Source organism: Colossoma macropomum, unplaced genomic scaffold, assembly GCF_904425465.1.
Source record: "Colossoma macropomum unplaced genomic scaffold, Colossoma_macropomum, whole genome shotgun sequence".
Lineage (NCBI taxonomy): Eukaryota > Metazoa > Chordata > Actinopteri > Characiformes > Serrasalmidae > Colossoma > Colossoma macropomum.
Window position 1 is genome coordinate 138,754 of NW_023494806.1, and position 6,941 is coordinate 145,694.

Consider the following 6,941-nt stretch of genomic DNA (forward strand, 5'->3'; position numbering starts at 1 on the left):
TTTTCATGCCAAATTTGCCAAAATACGTAAGGCTATAGTCTTACCATCGGGTGCGTTTTGGGCCGATTATATATTCATTTAGTTTGTATGTAAAACATTCAAATTGGTTGTAAAATGTCTCTACAATGTGTATTGTGTACAAATTTCAAGTAATTTTTTAGAAAATAATTTTTTTGTGGTACACCAAAATCCTCATTTCCAAAAATCTTAGACTTGTTTTACTGAAAATACAAGTTCATTTTTGCTTAAATCTTTTCAAAATGTTCCAGCACCGTCTGTAGAATCACTTACCATCTAATTACACTTCAAATTTTTTTTGCAATTTTTATGCCAAATTTGCCAAAATACGTAAGGCTATAGTCTTACCGTCGTGTGCTGTTCTGTACTGTTTCTAATTCCTTTCATTTTTGTGAAAACATTCAAATTGGTGGGAAAATGTCTCTACAATGTGTATTGTGTACAAATTCTGACACATTTTTTAAAAAATAATGTTTTATTGTACACCAAAATCCTCACTTCCAAAATCTTAGACTTGTTTTACTGAAAATACAAGTTCATTTTTGTTTAAAAATCTTTTCAAAATGTCTCAGCACAGTCTGACACTCAGTTACGATCTAATTTACACCTAAAATTCACACTGCATTTTTATGCCAAATGTGCCAAATACGTAAGGCTATAGTCTTACCATCGGGTGCGTTTCTGGGCCGATTCTATATTCATTTAGTTTGTATGTAAAACATTCAATTAGTGGGAAATGTCTCTACAATGTGTATTGTGTACAAATTTCAAGTAAATTTTTAGAAATGATTTTTTTGTGGTACACCAACATCCTCATTTCCAAAAATCTTAGACTTGTTTTACTGAAAATACAAGTTCATTTTTGCTGAAATCTTTTCAAAATGTTCCAGCACAGTCTATAGAATCACTTACCATCTAAATTACACTTCAGATTTTTTTTGCAATTTTCATGCCAAATTTGCCAAAATACGTAGGCTATAGTCTTACCGTCGTGTGCTGTTCTGTACCGTTTCTAAATTCCTTTCATTTTTTGTGAAAACATTCAAATTGTGGGAAAATGTCTGTACAATGTGTATTGTATCCAAATTCTGACACATTTTTTTAAAAAATAATGTTTTATTGTACACCAAATCCTCATTTCCAAAAATCTTAGACTTGTTTTTACTGAAAATACAAATTTATTTTTGTTTAAATCTTTTCAAAATGTCCCAGCACAGTCTGGACACTCAGTTACGATCTAATTTACACCTAAAATTCACTTTGCATTTTTTATGCCAAATTTGCCAAAATACGTAAGGCTATAGTCTTACCATCGGGTGCGTTTCTGGGCCGATTCTATATTCATTTAGTTTGTATGTAAAACATTCAAATTAGTGGAAAATGTCTCTACAATGTTTATTGTATCCAAATTTCAAGTATTTTTTAGAAAATGATTTTGTTGTGGTACACCAAAATCCTCATTTCCAAAAGTTTAGACTTGTTTTACTGAAAATACAAGTTCATTTTTGCTTAAATCTTTTCAAAATGTCCCTGCACAGTCTGTAGACTCAGTTACGATCTAATTTACACCTAAAATTCACACTGCATTTTTTATGCCAAATGTGCCAAAATACGTAAGGCTATAGTCTTACCACCGGGTGCGTTTCTGGGCCGATTCTATATTCATTTAGTTTGTATGTAAAAACATTCAAATTAGTGGGAAAATGTCTGTACAATGTGTATTGTGTACAAATTTCAAGTAAATTTTTAGAAAATGATTTTTTTGTGGTACACCAAAATCCTCATTTCCAAAATCTTAGACTTGTTTTACTGAAAATACAAGTTCATTTTTGCTGAAATCTTTTCAAAATGTTCCAGCACAGTCTGTACAATCACTTACCATCTAAATTACACTTCAGATTTTTTTTGCAATTTTCATGCCAAATTTGCCAAAATACGTAAGGCTATAGTCTTACCATCGGGTGCGTTTCTGGGCCGATTATATATTCATTTAGTTTTGTATGTAAAAACATTCAAATTGGTTGTAAAATGTCTCTACAATGTGTATTGTGTACAAATTTCAAGTAAATTTTTAGAAAATGATTTTTTTGTGGTACACCAAAATCCTCATTTCCAAAAATCTTAGACTTGTTTTACTGAAAATACAAGTTCATTTTTGCTTAAATCTTTTCAAAATGTTCCAGCACAGTCTATAGATCACTTACCATCTAAATTACACTTCAGATTTTTTTTGCAATTTTCATGCCAAATTTGCCAAAATACGTAAGGCTATAGTCTTACCGTCGTGTGCTGTTCTGTACCGTTTCTAAATTCCTTCATTTTTTGTGAAAACATTCAAATTGGTGGGAAAATGTCTGTACAATGTGTATTGTATCCAAATTCTGACACATTTTTTAAAAAATAATGTTTTATTGTACACCAAAATCCTCACTTCCAAAAATCTTAGACTTGTTTTACTGAAAATACAAGTTCATTTTTGTTTAAAATCTTTTCAAAATGTCTCAGCACAGTCTGGACACTCAGTTACGATCTAATTTACACCTAAAATTCACACTGCATTTTTTATGCCAAATGTGCCAAAATACGTAAGGCTATAGTCTTACCATCGGGTGCGTTTCTGGGCCGATTCTATATTCATTTAGTTTGTATGTAAAAACATTCAAATTAGTGGGAAAATGTCTCTACAATGTGTATTGTGTACAAATTTCAAGTAAATTTTTAGAAAATGATTTTTTTTGTGGTACACCAACATCCTCATTTCCAAAATCTTAGACTTGTTTTACTGAAAATACAAGTTCATTTTGCTGAAATCTTTTCAAAATGTTCCAGCACAGTCTATAGAATCACTTACCATCTAAATTACACTTCAGATTTTTTTTGCAATTTTCATGCCAAATTTGCCAAAATACGTAAGGCTATAGTCTTACCATCGGGTGCGTTTCTGGGCCGATTCTATATTCATTTAGTTTGTTTGTAAAAACATTCAAATTAGTGGGAAAATGTCTCTACAATGTTTATTGTATCCAAATTTCAAGTAATTTTTTAGAAAATGATTTTGTTGTGGTACACCAAAATCCTCATTTCCAAAAGTTTAGACTTGTTTTACTGAAAATACAAGTTCATTTTTGCTTAAATCTTTTCAAAATGTCCCTGCACAGTCTGTAGACTCAGTTACGATCTAATTTACACCTAAAATTCACACTGCATTTTTTATGCCAAATGTGCCAAAATACGTAAGGCTATAGTCTTACCATCGGGTGCGTTTCTGGGCCGATTCTATATTCATTTAGTTTGTATGTAAAAACATTCAAATTAGTGGGAAAATGTCTCTACAATGTGTATTGTGTACAAATTTCAAGTAAATTTTTAGAAAATTATTTTTTTTGTGGTACACCAACATCCTCATTTCCAAAAATCTTAGACTTGTTTTACTGAAAATACAAGTTCATTTTTGCTGAAATCTTTTCAAAATGTTCCAGCACAGTCTGTACAATCACTTACCATCTAAATTATACTTCAGATTTTTTTTGCAATTTTCATGCCAAATTTGCCAAAATACGTAAGGCTATAGTCTTACCATCGGGTGCGTTTTTGGGCCGATTATATATTCATTTAGTTTGTATGTAAAAACATTCAAATTGGTTGTAAAATGTCTCTACAATGTGTATTGTGTACAAATTTCAAGTAAATTTTTAGAAAATGATTTTTTTGTGGTACACCAAAATCCTCATTTCCAAAAATCTTAGACTTGTTTTACTGAAAATACAAGTTCATTTTTGCTTAAATCTTTTCAAATGTTCCAGCACAGTCTATAGAATCACTTACCATCTAAATTACACTTCAGATTTTTTTTGCAATTTTCATGCCAAATTTGCCAAAATACGTAAGGCTATAGTCTTACCGTCGTGTGCTGTTCTGTACCGTTTCTAAATTCCTTTCATTTTTTGTGAAAACATTCAAATTGGTGGGAAAATGTCTGTACAATGTGTATTGTATCCAAATTCTGACACATTTTTTAAAAATAATGTTTTATTGTACACCAAAATCCTCACTTCCAAAAATCTTAGACTTGTTTTACTGAAAATACAAGTTTATTTTGTTTAAATCTTTTGAAAATGTCCCAGCACAGTCTGTAGAATCACTTACCATCTAATTTACACCTAAAATTCACTTTGCATTTTTTATGCCAAATTTGCCAAAATACGTAAGGCTATAGTCTTACCATCGGGTGCGTTTCTGGGCCGATTCTATATTCATTTAGTTTGTATGTAAAAACATTCAAATTAGTGGGAAAATGTCTCTACAATATTTATTGTATCCAAATTTCAAGTAATTTTTTAGAAAATGATTTTGTTGTGGTACACCAAAATCCTCATTTCCAAAAGTTTAGACTTGTTTTACTGAAAATACAAGTTCATTTTTGCTTAAATCTTTTCAAAATGTCCCTGCACAGTCTGTAGACTCAGTTACGATCTAATTTACACCTAAAATTCACACTGCATTTTTTATGCCAAATGTGCCAAAATACGTAAGGCTATAGTCTTACCATCGGGTGCGTTTCTGGGCCGATTCTATATTCATTTAGTTTGTATGTAAAAACATTCAAATTAGTGGGAAAATGTCTCTACAATGTGTATTGTGTACAAATTTCAAGTAAATTTTTAGAAAATGATTTTTTTGTGGTACACCAAAATCCTCATTTCCAAAAATCTTAGACTTGTTTTACTGAAAATACAAGTTCATTTTTGCTGAAATCTTTTCAAAATGTTCCAGCACAGTCTGTACAATCACTTACCATCTAAATTACACTTCAGATTTTTTTTGCAATTTTCATGCCAAATTTGCCAAAATACGTAAGGCTATAGTCTTACCATCGGGTGCGTTTTCTGGGCCGATTATATATTCATTTAGTTTGTATGTAAAAACATTCAAATTGGTTGTAAAATGTCTCTACAATGTGTATTGTGTACAAATTTCAAGTAAATTTTTTTGAAAATGATTTTTTTGTGGTACACCAAAATTCTCATTTCCAAAAATCTTAGACTTGTTTTACTGAAAATACAAGTTCATTTTTGCTTAAATCTTTTCAAAATGTTCCAGCACAGTCTATAGAATCACTTACCATCTAAATTACACTTCAGATTTTTTTTGCAATTTTCATGCCAAATTTGCCAAAATACGTAAGGCTATAGTCTTACCGTCGTGTGCTGTTCTGTACCGTTTCTAAATTCCTTTCATTTTTTGTGAAAACATTCAAATTGGTGGGAAAATGTCTGTACAATGTATATTGTATCCAAATTCTGACACATTTTTTAAAAAATAATGTTTTATTGTACACCAAAATCCTCATTTCCAAAAATCTTAGACTTGTTTTACTGAAAATACAAATTTATTTTTGTTTAAAATCTTTTCAAAATGTCTCAGCACAGTCTGGACACTCAGTTACGATCTAATTTACACCTAAAATTCACTTTGCATTTTTTATGCCAAATTTGCCAAAATACGTAAGGCTATAGTCTTACCATCGGGTGCGTTTCTGGGCCGATTCTATATTCATTTAGTTTGTTTGTAAAAACATTCAAATTAGTGGGAAAATGTCTCTACAATGTTTATTGTATCCAAATTTCAAGTAATTTTTTAGAAAATGATTTTGTTGTGGTACACCAAAATCCTCATTTCCAAAAGTTTAGACTTGTTTTACTGAAAATACAAGTTCATTTTTGCTTAAATCTTTTCAAAATGTCCCTGCACAGTCTGTAGACTCAGTTACGATCTAATTTACACCTAAAATTCACACTGCATTTTTTATGCCAAATGTGCCAAAATACGTAAGGCTATAGTCTTACCATCGGGTGCGTTTCTGGGCCGATTCTATATTCATTTAGTTTGTATGTAAAAACATTCAAATTAGTGGGAAAATGTCTCTACAATGTGTATTGTGTACAAATTTCAAGTAAATTTTTAGAAAATGATTTTTTTTGTGGTACACCAACATCCTCATTTCCAAAAATCTTAGACTTGTTTTACTGAAAATACAAGTTCATTTTTGCTGAAATCTTTTCAAAATGTTCCAGCACAGTCTGTACAATCACTTACCATCTAAATTATACTTCAGATTTTTTTTGCAATTTTCATGCCAAATTTGCCAAAATACGTAAGGCTATAGTCTTACCATCGGGTGCGTTTTTGGGCCGATTATATATTCATTTAGTTTGTATGTAAAAACATTCAAATTGGTTGTAAAATGTCTCTACAATGTGTATTGTGTACAAATTTCAAGTAAATTTTTAGAAAATGATTTTTTTGTGGTACACCAAAATCCTCATTTCCAAAAATCTTAGACTTGTTTTACTGAAAATACAAGTTCATTTTTGCTTAAATCTTTTCAAAATGTTCCAGCACAGTCTATAGAATCACTTACCATCTAAATTACACTTCAGATTTTTTTTGCAATTTTCATGCCAAATTTGCCAAAATACGTAAGGCTATAGTCTTACCGTCGTGTGCTGTTCTGTACCGTTTCTAAATTCCTTTCATTTTTTGTGAAAACATTCAAATTGGTGGGAAAATGTCTGTACAATGTGTATTGTATCCAAATTCTGACACATTTTTTAAAAAATAATGTTTTATTGTACACCAAAATCCTCACTTCCAAAAATCTTAGACTTGTTTTACTGAAAATACAAGTTTATTTTTGTTTAAAATCTTTTCAAAATGTCTCAGCACAGTCTGGACACTCAGTTACGATCTAATTTACACCTAAAATTCACTTTGCATTTTTTATGCCAAATTTGCCAAAATACGTAAGGCTATAGTCTTACCATCGGGTGCGTTTCTGGGCCGATTCTATATTCATTTAGTTTGTATGTAAAAACATTCAAATTAGTGGGAAAATGTCTCTACAATGTTTATTGTATCCAAAT